The following is a 25,945-nucleotide window of genomic DNA, read 5'->3' as shown; positions in this document are numbered from 1 at the left end:
TAGCTGTACAGAATGCTCTGACAGCCTTCAAAGACCGTATTCTTCCAGGACAACTGTTGGTAAAGACAGACAACACCACAGTTATGTGGTAAAAAAACTAACAGGGGGGAACCCACTCGTACTCCCTCTGCAGACTAGCCACGGCTCTGTGGAGCACAGCCTTGAACTACCAAGTACACCCGCAAGCTCAATTCCTGCCAGGCAAACTAAATTCACTGGCAGACTTGAGCAGAAATCTCATGGACCCACACGAATGGAAACTAGAACCCAAAATATTCAACCTCTTGAGGAACAAATGGGGGACGCCAGAGGTAGACCTGTTTGCCTCCCCTCAGAACTACCAGTTGCACAAATTCTGCACAAGAACTCCCCACAGCCAAGCTTGGAAAGTGGATGCCCTGTCCTTTACCTGGTAAAGCCTTTCAGTTTATGCCTTTCTCCCTCTGCCTCTCCTCTCGAAGGTTCTACTAAATATCAAACAGGACAAGCCAAGGACAGTACTGATTGCACCAGACTGGCCACTCCAGCACTGGTACCCCCTCTTGCGCAGTATGACACTGCTACAACCATGGCACCTTCCTCAGACTCCTTCCCTGCTGTCCCAGCAGGCGGGCCAGATTCTGCACCCTCGTCTTCAAACCCCGAACCTTGCAGCCTGGCTTATTCCTTGAGCCCTCCCTTAGCATCCCTCAGTAAGCAGGTACTGGATGTCATTCCGGAGGCAAGGAGGCCTAGTACTCGAAAATCCTATGCTGAAAAGTGGAAAAGATACTGCTCCTGGAGCCTGGCTCAGGGACTGGGCACAGTGGTGCCCATCTTACCTCATATTCTACAGTACTTAGCAGAAATGCTCTATGGGGGGCCTATCCTTCTCATCAATTAAAATTCACGCCTCTGCCATTTCAGCACCATTATAATACTGAACCACCCCTCTTCTCTCACCCGTTGCTAAAGCAATTCCTTAGAGAGGCCAAAAATTTAAGACCCCACCAGGAGAGCTCCCACTCCAGCCTGGGACCTTAACTTTGTATTGGAAAGGCTCACTCTCTTCCCCCCTTTGAACCAGCTGCTACAGCAGAGTTGAAATTCCTTTCTTGGAAAACAGCCTTCCTGCTAGCCATCACTTCAGCAAGAAGAGTGTCCGAATTACAGGTCCTCATGGCAGTAGAGCCCTTCATTATCTTCCATGTGGACAGGGTTTTCCTCAGAACTAATCCTTCCTTTATGCCCAAGGTGGTGTCTTCTGTGGCCCTAAATCAGTCCATTCATTTGCCTTCTTTTTCCCTAATCCACAAAACAAAGGGGAACAAATACTGAACTCTCTGGACATGCACAGACAACTTAGATTCTATTTGGACAGGACTAAGCCTATCAGAAAATCTGAGCTGCTGGTAGTTGGCTTTGCTGCAGGGACAGAGGGGAAGGCCATTTCATAGCAAACCATTTCAAAATGGATAGCCCATTGCATTCATTTCTGCTACAAGCACCATGGCAAACCTTACCCCACAGGGGATAAGATCACATTCCACCAGGGCTGCATCTACCTCTGCAGCATTTTTCACAGGGGTCCCTACCAGGGACATCCTAGAAGTTGCCACCAAAAACTCTGTACATACCTTCACCAAACATTACATTTGCCTATCTTTTCTAAATCCAGAGCTGGTTTTGCCACTGCAGTCTTGCATGAATTAATAGCTGGCGCTAATGCTCTTTAACTTCCTCTTCCCTGCCTTAGCTTTGGGAATCAACCCAAATGTGATGACTACAACAGTGAAACACAAAGAACATAGTACAGTTGTGTACACTTACCATAAATGTAGATGTTCGAGTGTATTCACTGATGTTCTTCATGTTTTACTGTTGCAGTCATTACATTTGGGTATTCTGCTGGCAGGTTGCCCTCAGTCGGCCTGATTAACAAAGTCTTGGGTCCTGCGTCGATTGCTGTCCCTTCTTCCATGACGTCAGGGCATCAGGCATATAAAATATGCAGCCAACGCCATTACATCAGTCTTTCTTGCCGCGTAGTGCCCGAAGCAGAAGCAGTTCACAAGTGCCGGTTGGCCAACTCCTGAAATTTTCGTTTTTGAGTTTCAGAACCGAAGTCTTCAACTAAAAAGCTAAGTACCCCATTGGGGAAACTTTTTCTTGCTCCAGGTTTCAGTCACAAGGGACTTAGAACAAAACAATGGGGTGCCTCCTTCTCCAAATCTGGAAACAACAAGGCACCTCCATATGGTAAACGGTCTCAATGACTTCCCTTTACACTTACCAAGCACTTACCTTTTACCCGCCCCTTTGGGTGGAAAACTGGCACTTCATGCAAGAAACTGGCAACTTATAACCCAGGACAAATGGGTTTTAAATATAATATCCCAGGGATACAAATTTCATTTCCACACATTGCCAATCCCAAACGGATGGCCAGACCTGCCCCCAAATCGGTGGGCAGAGGCCCAGAAACAAGTACTGTCCCTCATGAACATGGGGGCTATTCAACCAGTACCAGAAGAGGAAAAGAGACCAGGTTTCTATTCAAGACTTTTCCTGGTACCCAGAAGAGACGAATCATGGTGTCCAATTCTGGACTTATCTACTCTAAACACATTTCTGGACATTCCAAAATTCAAGATGCTGACTCAACAGTTACTTCCTATGCTAGGCAAAGATGCCTGGTCAGTAACTCTAAGACTTATGAGGCTTACCTGCATATCCCAGTCAGGGATTCTTGCAGAAGATACCTCCGCTTCAAAGCAGGCTATTTTCAATACCAGATGTTCTTCGTGTTTCCCTGTTGCAGTCATTACATTTGGGTAATCTGGTGGCAGGTTGCCCTCAGTTGGCCTGATTAACAAAGTCTTGGGTCCTGCGTCGGTTGCTGTCCCTTCTTCCATGACGTCAGGTCATCAGGGGTATAAAACATGCAGCCGACGCCATTTTCATTGGTCTTTCTTGGCGCGCGGTGCCCGAAGCAGAAGCAGTTCGCAAGTGCCAGTTGGCCAACTCCTGAAATTTTCGTTTTCGAGTTTCAGAACCGAAGTCTTCAACCTAAAGCTAAGTACCCTGTTGGGGAAACTTTTTCTTGCTCCTTTCCAATGTCAGTAAAAGTTAATAATTGTATTACTTGTGGGAAGCAAATACCTCATAAGGATTTTCATTTGTACTGTATTCCTTGCCTAGGCCCTGATCGCAACGTGCCTTGCTGTCACTTCTGTGCTAAATTTAACCAACGCACTATTAAGCGTCTGTATATTTTTGCATCTAAATATTTTGGCTCAAGATTTAACTATCCAGAAATGTCGTCGGTTAGCAATCAGTCTACTGGAATTCACAAAAAACGCAATGAAAAAGACAGCGACAGACCGTCGAGGTCCAAAACCGACAAAGCTTCTCCTAAGCCAGCCGCCCGGTACTCAGTGAGGTGCTTTCGCAGCCCCTGATACCCGCTAATTTTGATTCGCAGGCCTCTACTGAGACTCATTCAAAGTCCGGTATGCCACGAGACACTTGAACCCGCGGATGTCTCTACCTTAGATGGGTCCGGAGCCGCTGAGCAGGCACCGGCTTCTGAGGGTGTTTTCATGCCTAAAGGTTTGTATATTAAACTGACGCCATCTTCAAAAACAAGGACAAAACCAACTTCTATGTCTAAAAAAACGACGCTTGGGCCACGTGCACAGGCCCCTATGCCTAAAAAACAAATTATTAAAATAGCTGAGGATTTAATTACCTTGATCAGGGGTTCCCAACCCCCTCCTGCTAAGAGGACTAGGCAAGGCACTGATTATGAATCTTCAGATCAGGTTTCCATTTCTTCTGATCAGGAATTATGTATTCCACCTTATGAGGACTCTGATGCAGAAGAATCCACCCCTTCTGCTTCTCCTCCTGAGGATTTTTCCTTTGGAGAAACTTTGCATACCTTTAAGGTAACATTTTCATTTTGAGAGTCAGGATTTTTCATATTCCAAAAAGAGGCTTAGGGATTTCCTCCTCCTTCCTCAGTATAGGCCTTTGGCCATACCCCCTGTTCTAGACATGGTTGATGTTTTCTCAGAATCCAGCATGGCTCCTGATTCCCTGCCTCCGGCTCCTAGTAAGCCATACAGATATTACAGGGTTCCTGACTCCCACAAATTTCTTTTTAAAAACCCTACGGCTGACCCTGAAACAATTTCTCAGGGTCCCAAGGGTGTTGAGGCTTCTCCTGCTAAAAATCCTACCCCTTCTGACAGAGACTCCAGGGCACTGGATAGGTGGGATAAGAAGGTATACACATCTGCAACTCTGGCAATCAGGGCTTTAAACTGTCAATTTCATATGCTTAAATATCAGCAGCATGTCATGGGCTTACTTAAACAGAAAATGATGTTGATTTCTGACTCTGTGGAAAATAGTTACAGGATTTTTTGCATTCAGCTGAACAAGTTGGAAAGCATACTTTGCAATGTGGTTTTGATTCCTTGGAGGCCTCTTGCAGGGCCGCTGTAACTGGATCTGTGATAAGAAGGCATGCTTGGCTCAAGGAGCAAAATCTGCCTGATCATGTTAAAGCAAAATTGTTGGATGCTCCTTTACAACAGGACAGTCTATTTGGTAATAAGGCAGAAGAAGTTTAGAAAAAGATGGAAGACAAAGCTAAATCTATGCAAACTGTAAAAGATTTCCTACAAGTGCAGCCACCCAGGCTCAGTAGTCACTGGCCTACTAAGAATTGGTCCTTTCCAGTACCCACCAGAGCTGCTTGGGTCAAATCCAGACACTCCAAAGGCTCCAGGTTTCAGTCACAAGGAACTTACAGGACAAAACAATGGGGTGCCTCCACCTCCAAATCTGGAAGTAGCAAGGCACCTCCCTACGGTAAACCGTTTTGATGACTTTCCTCTGCCATTTCCAAGCACTTATTCTTTTGGCAGCCCCTTTGGGGGGAAAACTAGCACATCATGCACAAAGTTGGCATCTAATTACCCAGGACAAGTGGATTTCAAATATAGTATCCCAGGGATACAGATTTCATTTCCACATGTTGCCAATTCCAAACGGATGGCCAGATCTGCTTCCAAATCAGTGGGCAGAGGCCTAGAAACAAGTTATGTCCCTCATGAATATGGGGGCTATTCAACCAGTACCAGAAAAGGAAAAGGGACAAGGTTTTTATTCAAGACTTTCCAGGTACCCAGAAAAGACAAATCTTGTCGTCCAATTCTGGACTTATCCATTCTAAATACTTTCCTGGACATTCCAAAATTCAAGATGCTGACTCTACAACAGTTACTGCCTATGCTAGGCAAGGATGCCTGGTTGATAACTCTAGACTTAAGAGGCTTACCTGCATATCCCAATCAGGGAATCTTGCAGAAGATACCTCTGCTTCAAAGCAGGCTATTTCCATTGCCAGTTCTCTGCACTGCCCTTTGGCTTATCTACTGTGTCCAGGGTCTTTACAAAGTGCCTGGCACCAATAATTGCATTTTGCAGACAAAGAAACATTCAAATTGATCCTTATCTAGACAATTGTCTAATTCAGGCAGTAAACAAGGACACTCTTCTACAGCATGTGGCGTTTGTAAAAAGGCTTTTAACGTGCGTAGAGTACACCATAAACAAAAATAAATCACAACTGGTACCCTCACAAAAAATGACATTCCTGGGTGCAAGCTTGAATATAACTGCCCAGATGGCTTACCTCACACCAGACAATCAAATCCAGTTGATGACTTACTTCAAACAAGTGGCCACAAAAACCCAGTTATATGCAAGACAAGTTCTGCAGGCCTTGGGGTTCATGGCCTCCTGCATTCTTCTAATTCCATATGCAAGACTGCATATGAGGAAACTTCAGTGGTACCTAAAAAGCTTATGGAGTCAACATTGTCAAGAGTTCCTATGGTGGGCAGAGGCCTGTCACCAAAAGAAGGGACTGTCATTCATTCCACTCCCTGCCACCCAAACCCTGACTACAGACGCATCAGACTATACTTGGGGGGGGGGGGGTGCATCTGGCAGGGAGATGCATTCAGAGTGAATGGAGCCCAAATCAAATGCACCTGCATATCAACCAGAAAGAGAAGCTAGCTGTACAGAATGCTTCGACAGCTTTCAAGGACTTTCTTCATCCAGGACAACTACTGATAGACGGACAACACCACAGTCATGTGATACATAAACAAGCAGGGAGGTACCCATTCCTACCCCCTTTGCAGACTAGCCATGGCCTTGTGGAACACAGCCTTGACTTACCAAATGCATCTACAAGCTCAATTCCTGCCAGGAAAGCAAAATACTCTGGCAAATGAACTAAGCAGAAATCTTATGGACCCACACAAATGGAAATTGGATCTGCAAATCTTCAGCATGTTGACATGCAAATGGGGGAGCCCAGACATAGATCTTTTTGCCTCACCCCAAAACTATCAGTTGGACAAATTCTGCACAAGAATCCATCACAAAAAAGCTTGGAAAGTGGATGCTCTATCCTTCATCTGGAAAAAACCCATCCATCTATGCTTTTCCCCCTCTGCCTTTGCTCTCCAAGGTATTACTAAAAGTCAGACAGGAAAAAACAAAAATTATTCTGATTGCTCCAGACTGGCCTCGCCAACACTGGTACCTGCTGCTACGCAATATGTTACACCTTCCTCTGTGGTACCTGCCTCAGACACCTTTATCTACTGTCTCAGTAGAGCTTTCAAATTCTGCACACACTGCTCCAAACTCTGAATCTTGCAGCATGGCTCATCAACTAATTTCACCAGTTGCATCTCTCAGCAAACCTGTGGTGGATGTCATTTTGGAGGCTAGAAGGCCTAGTACTAGAAAATCTTATGCTGATAAATGGAAAAGATTCTGTGCCTGGAGTCAGGCACAAGGAATAAGCACAGAAATGCCCAATATTCCTCAGTTTCTGCAATATTTAACTGAGATGCTTCACAAGGGCCTATCTTTCTCTTCCATAAAAGTCCACGCCACTGTCATTTCAGCTCATTATAACACAGAGCCTCCCCTCTTTTTTCATCCCCTACTAAAGCAGTATCTCAGAGGGGTCAAAAATTTAAGACCTCCCAGGAGATCACAAACTCCTGCATGGGACCTCAATTTTGTGTTGGAAAAACTCACCCTGCCTCCTTTTGAGCCAGCTGCTACTGCGGGCATAAAATTTCTCTTGGAAGACTGCTTTTCTTTTAACAGTCACTTCAGCCAGAAGGATCTCAGAACTACAGGCTGTCATGGCAGTGGATCCTTTTATTAATTTCTACCCAGACAGGGTAGCACTCAGGACCAAGCCATCCTTTATGCTTAAAGTGGTATCTAGTGTGGCTCTTAATCAGACCATTCATCTGCCAACTTTTTTCCCAAAGCCACAGAACAAGGGGGAGTGGATACTGCATTCATTGGATGTACACAGACAACTAAGATTCTACTTGAACAGGTCAAAATTTCTAAGAAAATCTGAGCAACTACTGGTGGCATTTGCTGCAGGGGCAGAGGGAGAGGCTATCTCAAAGCAGGCAATTTCAAAATGGATAAGCCATTGTATTCATTTCTGCTACATGCATCATGGTAAACCTGTCCCCAAGGGGATCAGATCCCATTCCACCAGGGCTGCATCTACTTCTGCAGCCTTTCTCAGAGGGGTTCCTACCAGAGACATTCTAGAAGCTGCTACCTGGAGCTCAGTTTATATGTTCAACAAGCATTACCATTTAACTCTCTTCTCTAAATCCAGAGCAGGTTTTGCCACTGCTGTCCTGCAGGCCCTTATAGCTGCTCCTAATGCTGTATAATTCCATCCTACCAACCATAGATTTGGGATTCTACCCAAATGTAATGACTGCAACAGTGAAACATAAAGAACATAGTACAGTTTGGTATACAAACAAAGTCCGCTTGCTATACAATGAAGGGTACCCTCCGAGAAAACTCCACAAAATACTGGTAACAGTCCAAAATGCTCCAAAGTGATGCTCCAAAAATATCACGTATCACAGTGGCTGGAAAAATTCATTTAATATATACGGACATCAAAAAACATCACAAAACAAAACGTACACTTGGATTGAGCGCGCTTTCGTCTATAACCATTGAGACTTCATCAGAATCGACAAACATAGTACAGTTTTGTACACTTACCATAAATGTAGATGTTCAAGTGTATTCACAGTTGCAGTCCTTGTTACCCACCCGCCAGCCCCCTATTTTTCTCTTTTTATACGTCCTCTTTCTGTTACTATGTTCAAAAGCCTTTTTGTTGTATTTGCTTTTATTTGGAGGTGTATTTTTTGTGTTCTAATCTACATGCATGCGCATATATATATATATATATATATATATATATATATATATATATATATATATATTTTTTTTTTTTTTTTCTCCCCATTTGAGGGGCACCTGACATCTGGGGCAAGAAAAACTGATGAAAATGGCGGCTGCATGTTTTATACCCCTGACGACCTAACGCAGGACCCAAGACTTTGTTAATCAGGCCGACTGAGGGCAACCTGCCAGCAGATTACCCGAATGTAATGACTGCAACAGTGAATACACTCACACATCTACATTTATGGTAAGTGTACACAACTGTACTTTCTCTGCACTGCCCTTTGGCTTATCTACTGCGCCCAGGGTGTTCACCAAGTGCCTGGCTCCAGTAATTGCATTTTGCAGGCAAAGAAATATTCAGATATATCCATACCTGGACGATTGTCTAATTCAGGCAGAAAACAAGGACATTCTTCTAAAACATCTGTCGCTTGTAAAAAGGGTTCTAACTTTTCTAGGGTACACCATAAACGAAAAAAAGTCACAACTGGTACCCTCTCAAAATATTACATTCCTGGGTGCAAGCTTGAATACAACTGCCCAGATGGCTTACCTTACACCAGAAAAGCAAATTCATTTGTTAACTTGCTTCAAACAGGTGGCCACAAAAACCCTGCTGCAAGACAGATTCTGCAAGCCTTGGGGCTCATAGCCTCCTGCATTCTTCTAATTCCAAATGCAAGACTGCATATGAGGAAACTTCAGTGATACTTAAGTTTATAGAGTCAACATTGTCACAGTCTGGAAAAATCCTATCATACCTTGCCTGCAACTAGAGTTCCTATGGTGGGCAGAGGCCTGCCACCAAAACAAGGGGCTGCCATTCACTCCATCCCCTGCCGCCCAAACCCTAACTACAGATGCATCAGACTATGCATGGGTGGGCTCATCTGGCAGGGAAGTGCATTCAGGGCAAATGGAGCCCAAATCAAATGCACCTTCATATCAATCAAAAAGAGATGCTAGCTGTACAGAATGCACTGACAGCCTTCATGGACTACCTTCATCCAGGATAATTAATGATAGACAGACAACACCACAGTCATGTGGTACATAAACAAGCAGGGGGGTGCACACTCCTACCCTCTTTGCAGACTAGCCATGGCATTATGGAACATGGCCTTGACCTATCTAATACAACTACAAGCTCAATTCCTGCCAGGAAAGCTGAATAGTCTGGCAGACGAACTAAGCAGAAATCTCATGGACCCACATGAATGGAAACTGGAACCACACATTTTCAACATGTTGACACGCAAATGGGGGAGTCCAGACATAGATCTTTTTGCCTCACCTCAGAACTATCAGTTGGACAAATTCTGCACAAGAACTCATCACAAAAAAGCCTGGAAAGTGGATGCTCTATCATTCAGCTGTAAAAACCTATCAGTCTATGCTTTCCCCCTCTGCCTCTGCTCTCCAAAGTTCTTCTAAAAGTCAAACAGGACAAACCAAAATGATTTTGATTGCTCCAGACTGGCATCACCAGCACTAGTACCCACTCCTGCGCAATGTGTCACACCTTCCTCCATGGCACCTGCCTCAGACACCTTACTTACTGTCTCAACAGAACAACCAAATTCTGCACACACTGCTCCAAACTTTGAATCTTGCAGCGTGGCTAATCACCTAAATTCACCCTTAGCATCCTTCAGCAAACCTGTGATGGATGTCATTTTGGAGGCAAGAAGGCCTAGTACAAGAAAATCTTATGCTGACAAATGGAAAAGATTCTGTGCCTGGAATCAGTCACAAGGATTAAGCACAGCAGTGCCCAATATTACTCAGATTTTACAATACTTAACTGAGATGCTTCACACGGGCCTGTCCTTTTCCTCCATAAAAATCCATGCCTCAGCCATTTCAGCTCATTACAACACAGCCTCCCCTCTTCTCTCATCCTCTGCTAAAGCAGTATCTCAAAGGGGCCAAAAACATAAGACCACCCAGGAGAGCTCCAACCCCTGCCTGGGACCTCAATTTTGTATTGGAAAAACTCTCTCTCCCTCCTTTCGAGCCAGCTGCTACTGCAGACTTAAAATTTCTCTCCTGGAAAACGGCTTTCCTTTTAGCAGTCACTTCAGCTAGAAGGATTTCCGAATTACAGGCTCTTATGGCAGTGGAACCTTTCATTATTTTTCATGCGGACAGGGCGTCTCTCAGGACCAATCCATCCTTCATGCCTAAGGTGGTATCCAGTGTGGCTCTTAATCAGACTTTTCATTTGCCAGCTTTCTTTCCCAATCCGCAGAACAAAGAGGGTATTGGATTCTGCATTCTTTGGATGTACACAGACAACTTAGATTTTACTTAAACAGGACAAAATCTCAGAAAATCTGAACAACTACTGGTGGCATTTGTTGCAGGGGCAGAGGGAAAGGCTATTTCAAAGCAGACTATTTCCAAATGGATAAGCCATTGTATTTGTTTCTGCTATATGCACCATGGTAAAACTAGCCCCCCAGGGGATAAGATCTCATTCCACTAGGGCTGCATCGACTTCTACAGCCTTTCTCAGAGGTGTTCCTACCAGAGACATTCTAGAAGAAGCTACCTGGAGCTCAGTTCATACGTTCACCAAACGTTACCATTTACCTTTCTTCTCTAAATCCGGAGCTGGCTTTGCCACTGCTGTCCTACAGGGCCTTATAGCTGGTCTTAATGCTGTATAAATCCATCCTCCCAACCATAGCTTTGGGAATCTACCCAAATGTAATGACTGCAACAGTGAAACACGAAGAACATAGTACAGTTGTGTACACTTACATAAATGTACACTTACATAAATGTAGATGTTAGAGTGTAATCACTGTTGCAGTCCTGGTTACCCTCCCTCCCACCCTGTTTTTCTCTTACTACACCTCTACTTTCCTTTACTATGCTTAAAATCCTTTTTGGTGTATTTGCTTTTGTTTGGAGGTATATTTTTGTGTTTTTTAAATTACTTAAATATTTGGCTCCCCATTTGGGGGGCACCTGACATCTGGGGCAAGAACAACTGATGTAATGGCATCTGCTGCTTGTTTTATACCCCTGTCGCCCTGACGTCATGGAAAAAGAGACAGCAACTGACACAGGACCCAAGACTTTGTTAATCAGGCTGACTGAGGGCAACCTGCCAGCAGATTACCCAAATGTAATGACTGCAACAGTGAATACACTTGAACATCTACATTTATGGTAAGTGTACACCACTGTACTTTGCAGTCTTAGTTACCTTCCCTCCAGCCCCCTGACGTCTCTGGGCACTACCTCTCCTTCTGGTTGGTATATTTATTTTTTCCTGTGTATTTGCTTTTTGATGGGGGTTCACTATACCATTTAATTGCTCCCAGTTGTGGGGGCACCTGACATCTGGGGCAAGAAAAACTCATGTAATGGCATCGACTGCATGTTTTATACCCCTGACGACTTGACGTCATGGAAGAGGAGACAGCATCTGACGCAGAAATCCGAAGATTGCAGGCAGATAACCCAAATGTGATGACTGCAACAGTGAATACACTCGAACATCTCCATTTATGGTAAGTGTACACAACTGTACTTTAGACACAATCAGAGCTCAGCCCATAAGCATTAGTCAACCTTAAAGGAGCAAGATAAAGTACATCCAGTGGATAATGATGCATAGTAAAAATAAATACATATATAAAATATCTGTCTATAACACAATTATTTAGATACACTTACATGAACGTATCAATAAACATATATCAATAAAAAATAAAAAAAATCTATATAGTATTCACTTAACCCTAAATCCTCTAGGTTTAGGGAGGCTTTCTCGTTTAAGCCTTTACCCCTGTCTAGTCTTAGCCTTATTATCCACCTAACCTCTCTATTCTCTGTACAATTTCTGATATCTCCTTCCCTAGGACTGGACATAATGACATCAATAACCATAAATTTAATGTTATGTTAGTCTCCCATCTGCATAACATTTTTCAACAATGCATTATTATGTGAACATATCCTAATATTGTAGAGATCTTCCCTAATCCTATCTTTAAGCATTCTGTCTGCCTTTCCTACATAATAGGAGCCACAGATAGTGCAATGAGATAAATAGACCGCATGTTGTGTGCAACAGTCAGCACATACCCTAAACACAAATCTCTGACCTGTATCTGGGTGAACAAACTGATCACTGCTATCTACTCGCACAAAAATTACATCACATGTTCTAGTAAAAAACTTCCTCATTGATGTATCATTAGGGGTACCTCTGGAGTAACATAGCATTCTCTTTAAGTTCAGTTTCTTGAACAAAAATCCAGGAGCATCCCTCAGTCTGCCTCAACTCGGGGTCTACCATTAGCGTATCCCAATGTTTCCTAATAATCTCCTTTATTATATTAATGTCACTAGTATAAAATATTGGTACTTTTATTCTCTTCACCTCCTCATTATTTGTCCTTTCACCATCCATTCTCATTTGATGTGAAAAGTAGGGGCAGGCCACATCCCCTCTCAAACTGGATATTTCCCCCAATACTTTATCCACCTTTGAAGCACTGTAACTTCTTGCAAGCAGTTTATCTGTCAAACTCAAAATCACTGAGTGAAACCCATCCTCAGATGCTTTAAGCCTAGATGCCCTCATCCCTTGGCCTTTGATCACATTTCTAAATACATAACTCTGGTGCATGCTGCACCTGTGGAGTAATGTATTTCTATGGCACAGTTTCCTAAAGATGCCTGTGTTTGACCATACCATTACCCAACCTTTTGATATAAACATCCAAATACTCAATCCTGACAGTAAAGGAAGCCATGGTAAACTTTAAATATCCAGATGTCCTTCAAGGATGCATCTGCAGTCATAACATATGGGTTGTCCTGCCTCAGGCAGCCCTTCGGTCGGCCGGATTCCAAAGTATGGGTCTGGCCTCGGCTGATGTCGCACTTTCCCGACGTCAGAGCGTCTGGGGTATAAAAGCATCAGCCGACGCCATTTTCCACAGTCTTGCCGCGCGGTGCCCGAAGCAGAAGCTGTGCGCGAGTGCCGGTCAGTCAGATCCAGTGAATTCAGCTACCGAAGACTTCGAAAAAAGCTAAGTACCCCGTTGGGGACTCTCTCTTGCCTCAGCCGATGTCAAAGTAAATAATTGTTTAACTTGTGGGAAACAAATACCTCATAAGGATTTCCATTCCTACTGCCTTCCTTGCTTAGGCCCAGACCACAACGTATCGGCCTGTTTAGCCTGTGCTTCCTTCAACCGACGAACTCTTGGACGTCGGTCGGAGTTTGCAGAGGAATTTTTTGGTGCCACTTTTGCTTATAAAATGCTGTCGGAGACTCCGACTACGCATATGGTGAAAAAACGGAAGGAAAAGGACCGACACTCGCGGCCCGCAGTTTCGGTTGAAACCACTGCTAGGCCTACCGCGAGTGTCTCTGTTTCGGCCGAAACGGAGTCCTCTGAGATTCCTTCTTCCGAACCCATACATCCGACCACCGAGGCCCGGGAGACCCCGGCTGAGTCTGCTACCGAACTTCCTACCGAAACCAGTGTTCAGGAAATGTCCGACACCATACCTTTGGACATTTCTACTCCTGCACGTGGGGCAGCTAGGCCCCCTGCTTCCATGTCCATTAAGGCTTTTTCTAGGGCTAAAGCTGCCAAACTATCTAAAGCTTTGCCTACCAAAGCTACCTCCCAGAGGCCTTCCTCTAGTTCACAGATCCTCAGCCTTGCAGAGGACCTTATTTCCTTAATTAGGGGTTCACAACCTCACCCAGACAGGGCCTCTCACCTTCCTCTGGACAAAAGGCCCAGGACTGACCCCTCTGACCCACACTCTTCAGATGATTCCACGGATGGGTCTGAGTTGTCAGACCACCAGGAGGAGGTTTACTCGCCTTATGAGGATTCAGATGCTGAGGAATCTATCCCTTCGGCCTCCCCTCCTGAAGAATTTTCCTTTGGTGAGACTCTACACTCCATGAGAGAGCATTTTCAGTGGCAAGGTCAGGATTTCTCTGATTCTAGAAAAAGATTAAGGACCTTTTTGCATTTGCCTCAACATAGGCCTTTAGCTATACCTCCTGTTCTGAATGTAATTGATGATGTGTACAATGATGTCAGTACAGCCCCTGATACTCTTCCTCCGGCCCCTGCAAAACCTGACAGATACTTCAGGATCCCGGATTCTCATGTCCATCTGTATAAAGCCCATTCTGCAGACCCAGAAACTATTTCTCAGGGCCCTAAAGGGGTTGCGGCCGCCACTGCCAAAAATCCTCTACCCTCTGAAAGAGAGTCTAGAGCTTTAGAGATATGGGGAAAGAAGGTATATACTTCTGCAACTCTTTCTGTCAGGGCATTAAATTGTCAATTTCATATGATACAGTACCAAGAGTATTTGTTAGATGAACTGAATAAGAAACTTTCTTCTCCTGAACCCCTAGACCGTAAATCCCTCCAGGATTTGGTACACAATTCACAACAGGTTAGTAATAATTTCTTAAAATCTGGCTATGATGCACTGGAGGCTTCATTTAGATCAGCTATGATTGGGGCAGTTATTCGTAGGCATGCCTGGCTGAAGGAACAATCTTTGCCAGACCATGTTAAAGCTAAACTACTGGATGCTCCAATGGAGGAACAAAATTTATTTGGCTCCTCTGCTCAGGAGATCTTAAAAAAGGTTGAAGAAAAGGCAAAATCTGTGCAAACAGTTAAAGATTTCCTGCAAGTACAACCACCGAGATTCAGCAGAAACTGGCCTACTAAGAAGTGGTCCTTTCCAGACTCGGACAGAGCCCAGAGAGGCAGGAACAGGCGCCCTAGAGGCAGAGGTCAATCGAAGGGCTCCTACAGAGGCCGTCAGTGGCAGCCTGCCAACCAGAGGAGTAGTGCAACAACAACTACTACTACACCAGGACAGGCTCAATGACTTAACTCTGATTCCGCCTACCGGATCAACTGGAAGCACCCTTGGGCGGAAAGCTGGCTTTATTCTCAAAAAACTGGCATTATATTACAAAGGATACATGGACACTGCAAATAATAGACAAAGGATACAGGTTCCACTTCCACACTTTGCCAAAAAGAAACGGAATGCCAAACCTTCCACCAAATCAGAGGGCAGAGGCTTTAAGACAGATCAACAATTTGCTTCAGATGAAAGCTATAGAAAAGGTACCATGTTCAGAACAAGGCCAAGGATTTTATATTTCTTGTACCAAGAAAAGAAATTCAATGGAGGCCTATTCTCGACCTGTCCGCACTGAATACTTATCTCATTGTGCCAAAATTCAAGATGCTGACCCTACAGCAACTTCTTCCCATGTTGGGCAAGGAGTCTTGGCTGGTGACTCTAGATCTCAAGGAGGCATACCTGCACGTCCCTATTCGACCAAGTTGCAGAAGACACCTCAGATTTCTTGCAGGATCAGAGCATTATCAATTCTCAGCATTGCCCTTTGGCTTATCTACTGCGCCCAGAGTATTCACGAAATGCCTGGCATCAGTAATTGCACATTGCAGACTACAGGGAATTCAAATTTACCCATACCTGGACGACTGCCTAATACAAGCGGACAACAAGGGAAATTTGATAAAGGACTTGGCCTATGCCATACACCTGCTACAGGCCTTGGGATACACAGTCAACATCCAAAAGTCAAGACTAGTACCATCCCAAAGGATAACCTTTTTGGGTGCAGATCTGGACACAACCACCCAAATGGCATTTCTCACAGAAGAAAAACAAAAACAACTTCCAGATTACTTCATGATTCTGGCAAGACAAACTCGGCTTACTGCAAGGAAAATCCTGCAGGCCCTGGGTTACATGGCATCCTGCATAATTCTGATACCGCATGCCAGGCTGCATATGAGGAAATTACAATGGTACCTAAGGAGTGTATGGTCTCAACACAGTCACAGTAGAAACATTGATACCAATCATTCCATGCCTTTAAAAGGAATTTCTTTGGTGGGCTCAGGCCTGCCAGTCCAACAGAGGGTTGCCTTTCAACAAACCAAAAACAAGGCAGACCATCACCACGGATGCCTCAGACCGAGGATGGGGAGCACACATGGAGGGCAAATGTATCCAAGGCCTATGGCCTCAAGGACAGCTAAGCATGCACATAAACCAAAAGGAAATGCTGGCAGTGATGCATGCAATCGAGGCCTTCAAACCCTTCCTCCAACAAGGCCACCTGTTAATAAGGACAGACAACACCACGGTCATGTGGTACATAAACAAGCAGAGAGGCACACACTCTTACCCTCAATGCCGGATGGCTATGAATCTATGGGAACTATGCCTGAATCTCAATATCCAACTACAGTCCCAATTCGTGCCAGGGAAAGAGAATACACTGGCGGACAGCTTAAGCAGAACTACCATGGATGCACACTAATGGATGCTGCACCCAGACATCTTCCAACTCATAGCAAAGACATGGGGAATGCCGGAGATAGATCTGTTCGCCTCCCCACTCAACCATCAACTGAAGACATTCTGCTCAAGGGCATACCACCCACAAGCTTGGAGGGTGGACTCTCTCTCTTTCAGCTGGAAAGCCCTAAAAGTATATGCCTTCCCACCTCTCCCATTGATGTACAAGGTTCTACTGAAGATCAGGGAGGAACAGCCAAGAGTGATACTAATACCTCCAGACTGGCCAAGGCAACACTGGTATCCATTATTGAGAAGCATGTCTCAGGCAAAATCATGGCCTCTCCCCATATGGCCTCTTCTTCTGACGCAGAACAATTTCAAGACCCTGCATCCCAACTTGAAAACATTGCAGCTAACTGCCTGGAAGATTCCTTAAATCCCATTCAAACTGTTTTATCTCAGAGGGTGATGGACATTATCTTGGAGCCTCGCAGGACTTCCACAAGGAAGACATACTCAGCTAAATGGAAGAGATTTCTCATTTGGAGCACATCAAAAGGCTCAGATGTCACAGTGGCAAACATAACACATATCCTAGAATACTTAGCAGAATTGTTCCACAATGGCCTGTCCTATTCTTCTATTAAGATTCGTGCTTCAGCAATTTCAGCAGAATACAATGTGGATCCACCTATCTTCTCGCACCCTCTCCTCAGACAATTTCTGAGAGGGGGATCAAAAATATTAAACCTCCAAGAAGACCCCCTCTACCTGCTTGGGATCTCAACTTTGTGCTGGAGAAACTGACACTTCCTCCTTTTGAACCAGCAGCATCAGCGGATCTACAGTTTCTGTCTTGGAAAACTGCATTCCTTCTGGCAATCACTTCAGCAAGAAGAGTATCTGAGTTACAAGCATTAATGGCAGTGCAGCCATTTCTTATTTTCCATCAGGACAGAGTTTCACTAAGAACCAATCCTACTTTTATGCCAAAGGTGGTATCTAGGGTATCCTTGAACCAAGTTATTCACTTGCCTACGTTCTTCCCTAATCCACAGAATAGAGGGGAAAAACTTTTGCACACCCTGGATATACACAGACAACTACGCTACTACTTGGGCAGAACAAAAACTAGCAGAAAAACTGACCAACTTTTTTGCAGCATATGCTACTGGGGTGCAAGGAAAAGCAATTTCCAAACAGACAATTTCAAAATGGATAGGAAATTGCATTCGATTTTGCTACTCCTTTCATGGAAAGACAGTTCCTGAAAACATCAGGCCTCATTCCACAAGGGCCACGGCCACCACTACAGCCTTCCTACGAGGGGTGGCTACCAAGGACATTTTAGAAGCTGCTACTTGGAGCTCCGTGCATACATTTGCCAAGCATTACAATCTACCTTTATACTCCAGATCCAGAGCAGGTTTTGCTACTGCAGTCCTGCAGGGGATCTTAACTACACCATCCTTTTCTTAGTACCTCCTCCCCCAGATTGGCTATGGTATTCTACCCATATCTAATGACTGCAGATGCATCCTTGAAGGACATAGTACAGTTTTGTACCTACCATAAATGTAGATGTCCGATAGGTATGCATCTGCAGTCAGGTTTACCCTCCCTCCTACCCCTCTTTGGTATTCATAGGGTACTTACCCCTCTTTTAGCTAGCTGGGGGAATCTATTATGGTGTATTTGTTTGTTTATACATGTATATAATTTTGCAAATGTTTGGAACTTTTCTGCATTTATCCAAATTTAGCCTTCCTAGAGGGCACCTGGCATCTGGGGCAAGAAAAACTGAGGAAAATGGCGTCGGCTGATGCTTTTATAACCCAGACGCTCTGACGTTGGGGAAAGTGCGACATCAGCCATGGCCAGACCCAGACTTTGGAATCCGGCCGACCGAAGGGCTGCCTGAGGCAGGACAACCCATATGTTATGACTGCAGATGCATACCTATCGGACATCTACATTTATGGTAGGTACAAAACTGTACTTTACTTTATTCAGCTGCTCATGGAAAGGCTTAAATGAGAAAGCCTCCCTAAAACTTCTTTTCAAATCTAGATGGCTTAAGGTAAAGTGAATACTATGTACATGTTTTATTTTTTGATAGATTTGTATTGATATGTTCATGTAAGTGTATCTAAATAATTGTATTATAGATAGATATTTTATATATGTAATTTATTTTTATTATGCATTATCCATTGGATGTACATTGTTGTTCCTTTTAAGGTTAACTAATGCTTATGGGCAGAGTTCTGATAGGGTCAAACAGCATATTTATTTGAGTTGTGAGCAACAGGTTTTTTTATATGGACTGAAGAAGCTGAGTGAAAGCGCTTACCACTTTTCTTTTGTACCTGGATTAAATGACTTTTATCATATTGTATGGTCCTTCGTGCTTTTGTTTCCTCCGTTGTGCTTGGAATTGTAGTGGTTTCTTATTGTTTTGGTTACAATGGAACATTTACACCTGGGAGTGATTTTTTTGTTTTTGTTCTTATTCTCTGTTTACCTAATACTCCTTGGAGGCATGGCTGAAGGACACGCAACTAACTTGGAATTGGATTATACCCCAGGGGGTCCCTGAATGCATTGAGGAAAAATCCTAGCAGATTCTTAGATTGCGTGATGAGCAATGAGAATCTGTTGATGGTGTACAAGACTACTTCATTGGGTGTGTCCTTGGATGATGGAACTGTTGATTTTGAAGCTCTGCGTATTGCCATGGAACGTTTGGAAGCTGACTTTCTGAAATTAAAATGCTTACAGACCCAGCAGCAACACTTTGAAGTCTGTATTCTGCGTAAACTTGTATCTAGGAGCTTATGTGTGCTGAAAATGCCCATATTTGAGACTCAATACCCTGAATTGCTTACCCGCTGACAGAAAGTAAATCTTGAGGTAAGCTTTAAGTATTTGACTTTATTAGTTGATTTCATTAAACCAGAGGAGTCGAAAGTGTGAGATAATATTAAAGAACAACAGAGAGTTTTGTATGATAAATATCTGGTGCATGTACTTGATAAGACTATGGAAGGGCTCCTGGATAGTGATTGCTTGTACGAGAAGAAGATGTTACAGCAGAAGAAGCTCAAATTAGATAGGGACTTGACTGATTTTAAAAATGGCCATGTATTTACATGGCCTAGAAATGACTCTGGTCCTAGGACAACAGAGCCTGTGAGTCAGCTTGACACAAGGGACATGAATACAGTTATTATTAATCAGGCTCCCGGTAACTGTATTGATACTACTGGGAGTATGAGTGCTGATTCCAGGGTTATTGAACAGGAACCAACGGTCCAGTTTCAGATACCTGCTGATACCTGGTTTGTGTTTAAGCTTTTGTGTTGGCCATACCTTACTTGGGCAAAAAGGAAGTTTCTTTGTTCACCAATGAGAGTGGGGAGCTCTGAACAGCCTACCTGTCCTTGGAGTGGTTTCTGCCCAGAAACTGTAGTTTTATTGGCCATTTTGGGCTCATTTCTATCTCTTTAATCTTTCTGATATAAAAACCGCATTTGCACAGTTTTTGCATTTGTATAAGCTCAGCAGATCCTGCCCAGGTGTCCTGTAGAGACCTACAATGCCAGAGAGACAAAAGGAGAGACTTTGGAGTGTTAAGTACTATTTTTTTGGTTTCTCTTGTTGCTTATTGCTATTTCTTCCTAAACGCTCATTTTCTGGCATTTATTGCTTCTCAGAATGCTCATTTTACACTGAAATTGCATTTATTTGTGCCTGCACTTTACAAAAGTCATTCATTGTTGTAAGTTGTATTTTTTAACTGTTACTGGCTTCCCACTCACATGTGACTGCCATTACTGCACTATAAAAGTGTTTTTGCATTTGTTTCTACTGTTTTCTAGAAAAAACAAACCAATCTTGCTTTTTTCCCGCCTTACTAAGCTAGAAAAGTTCAGTTTCAGATACCTGCTGATACCTGGACTGTGTTTAAACTTCTGTGTTGGCCATACCTTACTTGGGCAAAAAGGAAGTTTTTTGCTCACCAGTGAGAGTGGGGAGCTCTGAACAGCCTACCTGTCCTTGGAGGAGTGGTTTCTGCCCAGAAACTGTAGTTTTATTGGCCATTTTGGGCTAATTTCTCTCTCTCTAATCTTTGTGATATAAAAACCACACTTGCGCGGTTTCGCGCATAGAGCAGCAGTGGTTAGCTAGAGTTAAACTATCCCCAGCTCCACAGAGTCTGCTCTTCAGTTTTTCCCTTGATACTAGCCAGTCCGTCCATTTTAGCACTGAAATCAGAAATCAGAGCTTTCTGACTAGCACTTGGCTCAATAAGAGACAGAAGCACTAATAAACTATTGTACTCTATCCCCAACTGTTTGTAGGGAACAGTCAAACTACTCTCCCCTACCAGGCAAATAAGAATAGTTCCGTAACCCATTCAGGCATGTCCAAGAGTCAGCTGCCAGTGTGTTTTCCTGTGCACCTGATGAATTCTGGCATCCTGAGGCAATGCCACAACTACCTCACAGACAACTCTCTCCCCCTACCACACTACACCAAAATCTGTGAGAGATGCACTTGCATAGCTAGTCTTGAGGCAAAGCTCGCTCCAGTCATGACTAGAATTGACAGTCAAGAGGAGAAGGTACCAACCTGCAGCGCTCCACCTACTACACATAGACCCACCACACATACAACTGCAAACCCCACACATAGATACATAAAGACATGTTTTGAGGCTCAAAATAAAAATCTGCGGAAACAACAGAGACCTCCAAAGCAGACACGCAAGCAGCCTACACCCACCAGCACACCGCAATCATCACATAACCACCAAAGCCAGTGTGCCGCACAACCACAGCCCTTAAGGCATAACACCTTGCCAAACACACTTGTAATAGGTGACTGAATAGTCAGGCACACCGATGTCCCCTTCACCAGGCTGGACAAAGAGAAGGTCACTGTCAGTTGCATGTCGGGCGCCAGAATCCGCCACATTACCCACGCACTCAGGTCACTCCACAAGTAAAAATATGAATCTGTCATTGTCCATGTTGGTGTGAATGACCTGAGACGTACCTTCCTGGACTACATGAAAAGACATAGAGAAGCTCTCTGGTTATGTAATCAAGGCAGGTATGGACCCTAGCCCTGAGTAGCATCTTACCCTCACCAAGAATTGATACCTCAGTACAAGGAAAAAAATGATAAATTTCAGCAACTAGCTAGGTTTTTGGTGTCATTCAAAGGGGATCCAGTACCTGTCTGCCTGGGATGACATGCTCGACAAGCCTCGATACTTCTACAGAGATGGCTTGCACCTGGCACCCCAGGGATTCAGAATACTGGCAAAGGCTCTTACCACCCCAATAGTGCCTTTTTAGGCAAGGCTCAAAAAAATACACCATCGTAACAAGTACTTGTGACATAAAACTGAGGGTCATGCTGCTGAACGCTAGGAGTTTAAACCTCAAAATGCACTCTCGCTCTCGAGGCACTCCTCAACATGGAGAACGTAGATATTTGTGCAGTAATGGAGACCTGGTTCAAGGCTCAAGAGAGCACCCCAGCAATTCCAGGCTACAACACATACCACACATTTCGGCTTCAAAACCCGGACTGAAATACAAAGAGAGGAGGCGTATCCATATTCATCAAGCATAGCCACACCCTCCAGACTGGTTGCAAAGTATGATGCCTCGGAAATCATCCAAGTGCAACTGACAATGGGCAAAACTGCAGTCCAGATTGTAGCTTGCTACAGGTCACCTTCCCAGCCCCATGACACGCACTCTTCTTTCTTTGAGGTACTGGAAAACATGAGAGTCCAACCGAACACCCTTATACTGGGTGATTTCAACTACCCAAACATCAACTGGGAAAACTACGGAAGTACTAATACCTTTGCTCAGCGCTTCTTGGAGTACATTAACGCCAATGCTCTGGACCAGCTTATTAACACCCCCACAAGAGGTAAAAATATACTGGACCCTGGTCATCACCAACATGAGGGACAAATACTCCACACCTGTGGTAAATTCCTCATTGGTCAGATCAGATCATAAACTCATCACCCTAGCTATCCACATACCACCCTCACCCCCCGCCCCAAAAGAAACCATGGTGAAAAACTTCTCCAAGGCGAACTTTATGCTACTCAAGACGGAGGTGGCAAACTTCGCTACTCCCCAGCAGAAAGGCAATATGATTGAATCTGCTATATCCTACACAGAAGCACTCTACAAGCACCTACATGAGTGCATGGACCGTGCTATCCCAAACAAGACCGACTCACTCCTCCAAAAAGAGGTAACCAGTCTGGTGGACCCCAGCCATGAATAAGGCCTATAATAGAAGGAAGAAATTATTGCAAAAAACAGTAAAAACCCAGGAATGGAGGGGCTCCCTGACCAACCTTGGCAAAAAGCTAAGAACCCTCATAAAAAACTCTAAGCCGAGCTTTGAAAGAAAAATCGCAACAGACACCAATGACAATCATAAAGCATTTTTTTAGCTGTGTCAAAAACCTAAATAACTCGCAGATCTACTCCGAGCTACAGCATAATTATTCAAAATTCACGGAACCAACTGACATCGCCAGTATACTGGCAGATAGGTTCAGTGCAAACTTCACCCCACCCTCACCCCCCAAAGGGTCCATTTCCATGCCAGAAGATTGTACTGCTCCTAAAATCACAGACACTCAGGTTAAAATAGCGCACTCCAAGGCAAGAAGCAACAGCATCCATGGGACCAGACAGCATCCCAGGCTGCGTACAACATGAACTCCAAAACAAATTAATCCCTCGCCTTAAAACCATGTTTAACCACAGCCTCACCTCAGGCTATTTGCCCACAGAGTGGCACATGGCAGCAGTTCTGCCACTCCACAAAGGTGGTGCCACCACTGACCCCAGGAATTACCGCCCCATTAGCCTGACGAGTCTCGTCTGCAAGGCCATGGAGTGCATCATCATGGAACTCATAAACAAAGACATTGGGAACCTACAAACCCTTGACCCCACCCAGTTTGGGTTCGTAAAGGGAAGGTCTTGTCTCCTAAATCTGGTTAACTTTTTCGAAATGGTCACTAAAGCAATAGATGAGGGAAAGGTGGTTCACACAGCATACCTTGATCTTGCAAAAGCCTTCAATGCCCTTCCCCACTTGGGAATTATTGACAAACTCACCAGCCTAAATATAAACCCCTACGTTACAAGATGGGTTGCTAACTGGCTCACGGATAGAACCCATTCAGTGAGAATAGGAAATGCTAGATCTAACTCCAAACCTGTGACTAGTGGTGTACCACAGAGCTCAGTCCTGGGATCCCTCCTGTTCGGTATCTACTTCTCGGAGGTACAAGAACACACGGAGGGACTATGGCTAACAAAGTTCGCAGACTACTGCAAACTGGGTGCCATAATTGAGACCCCTACTGTCGTAGATGTCCTTCAAAAGGTTCTGACAGATACGTGCTGCCAAAACCACGGCCTCAAGCTAAATGCCAAAAAGTGCATAGTCATCCCCTTTGGGAAAAACCAAGTACCTATGAATTACATCATAGATGGTAGCCCACTTACCACGGAGAGTGGGATAAGAGACCTAGGGACTCAGGTAGATAGTAACCTCTCCTTCGACAACCGTATTGTTAAAGTGGTTAGAAAATCCTTCTTCATGGCCCACCTTATCACCTTTGCATCCAGGAATAAGGATGTTATTGTCCCCCTCTACTCATCACTCATTTGACCCGTTATTGAATATAATGCCCCGTTCGGATGTACCTAACAAGACATCTGCAACAACTGGAGAGGCCTCAAAAGTACCTCACAAAGAGGATAACGGGCCTCAAACAGTTGCCCTATGCCATTAGGCAAAATAAAACTCTGATTGTACTCTGTCGCGTACCGGCTACACAGAGGTGATCTCTGCCTGACATACAAGGCTATGTCAAACCCCAAATTACTAGAAATGCTCCACCTATGGAAAAACCAATCCACCAACCTGACATCAACTATAAATAGGACTTTTTGGAGGGACAGATTCGTGTCCCAGAGATTTCCCTTGCTCTGGAATAAGGTCCCCATATATGTGAGGCACATCTCCCTATTAGCGCTCTTCAACAGGAATCTTGATGAGTGGATGGGAAATAGGAAATTCACCCCGGGAATCACTTTGGTGGCCCTGCTGGACAGGGGCGCAGGAAACTAAACCACTTGGGAGGGAAGCGTAAGCAAAAACATTTTTTTTGGCTAGGCTTAATTATGCCCTAGAGCCAACAGCCTAGTTACCTACCTATGAATGATGAATCTGCCACTTTACATTCTATATCTGTTAGTGATGGTATAAACAGTTAATACCTCAGCAACCTCTGCCTTTGGGTGGGGATGTAAAGCGGAAAATCACAGTGGTGGTTGGCTCTGCAAAGAATGGTGAATCTGCAGGGCATATGGCTAATTCGTCACCATCTTTCCCTTTACCAATCATTGGGAATTATGGTGTGAACAGGACTCGATCCCAGGAGCCAGCAGAGGCGGAAGCTGTCAAAGGAGAGGAACTCTAATCAGTTGTATCTTTCGGCTTTTCCCGGTTAGGGGTCGCCACAGTGGAACTCTGGTCCGCTAATGATTGGCAGTAGATTTTTACGTACTGACTTGCCAGGCCTGACGCACAACCTTCAACGAAGGTACGCCCATTCACGCATGTCTCCACACAGAAGACGCTTTAGCTGAAAATCGAACAGTACAACGTCTTACTGTGAGGCGAAAACGCTACCGCAGCACCACCACCACAGCAATAGGAACTCGAATCAGACTTTAAAGAAAATGTAGAATCGAGTAAAGGCTCACTAATATGCAACATCGCTGATAGAGCTTTGACTGTGGATGAGATGTTTGTTCTGGAAAAAGGACTTTTGTCCCTACACGAAGTGATTTGACTGATGCATTGAATGACATTAAACTTTTTAGTATGAATGTCTTATTGACGTTAGAATTTGGTAATGTTGCAAATGTAGATAATTTAAATTTCAAAAAAACAAGTTTGTATGTACCCAATGGCCATCCACTTGTTAATGTATTTAATAAGTTAGTAGAGAAGGATTTATATGAGTTATATGATAAAAAGTATTCTGTACTCTGGAAATATAATCTTAATGTCAGAAGACAGCGCTGTTGAATTTGCAGAAAGATGTTAATATTGCAATAAGACCGGTGAATGAAGGTGGTCCGATAGTGATCATGAACAAGATTGATTATGCTAGGTCTATGAGAGTGATGAGTGA

At 44.1% G+C, this 25,945-nt stretch overlaps 1 protein-coding gene across 4 annotated transcripts in view; it reads left to right on the top strand.

Annotated features, from left to right (window-relative positions):
- Nucleotides 1-25,945, top strand: part of CTCF (CCCTC-binding factor) — a 2,058,695-nt gene that overhangs the window by 1,642,837 nt on the left and 389,913 nt on the right. The window lies entirely within an intron of this gene.

The sequence above is a fragment of the Protopterus annectens genome, chromosome 8.part0 (genome assembly GCF_019279795.1).
Source record: "Protopterus annectens isolate FY-2018-M chromosome 8.part0, PAN1.0, whole genome shotgun sequence".
Lineage (NCBI taxonomy): Eukaryota > Metazoa > Chordata > Ceratodontiformes > Protopteridae > Protopterus > Protopterus annectens.
This window is presented reverse-complemented; position numbering and strand designations above follow the sequence as displayed.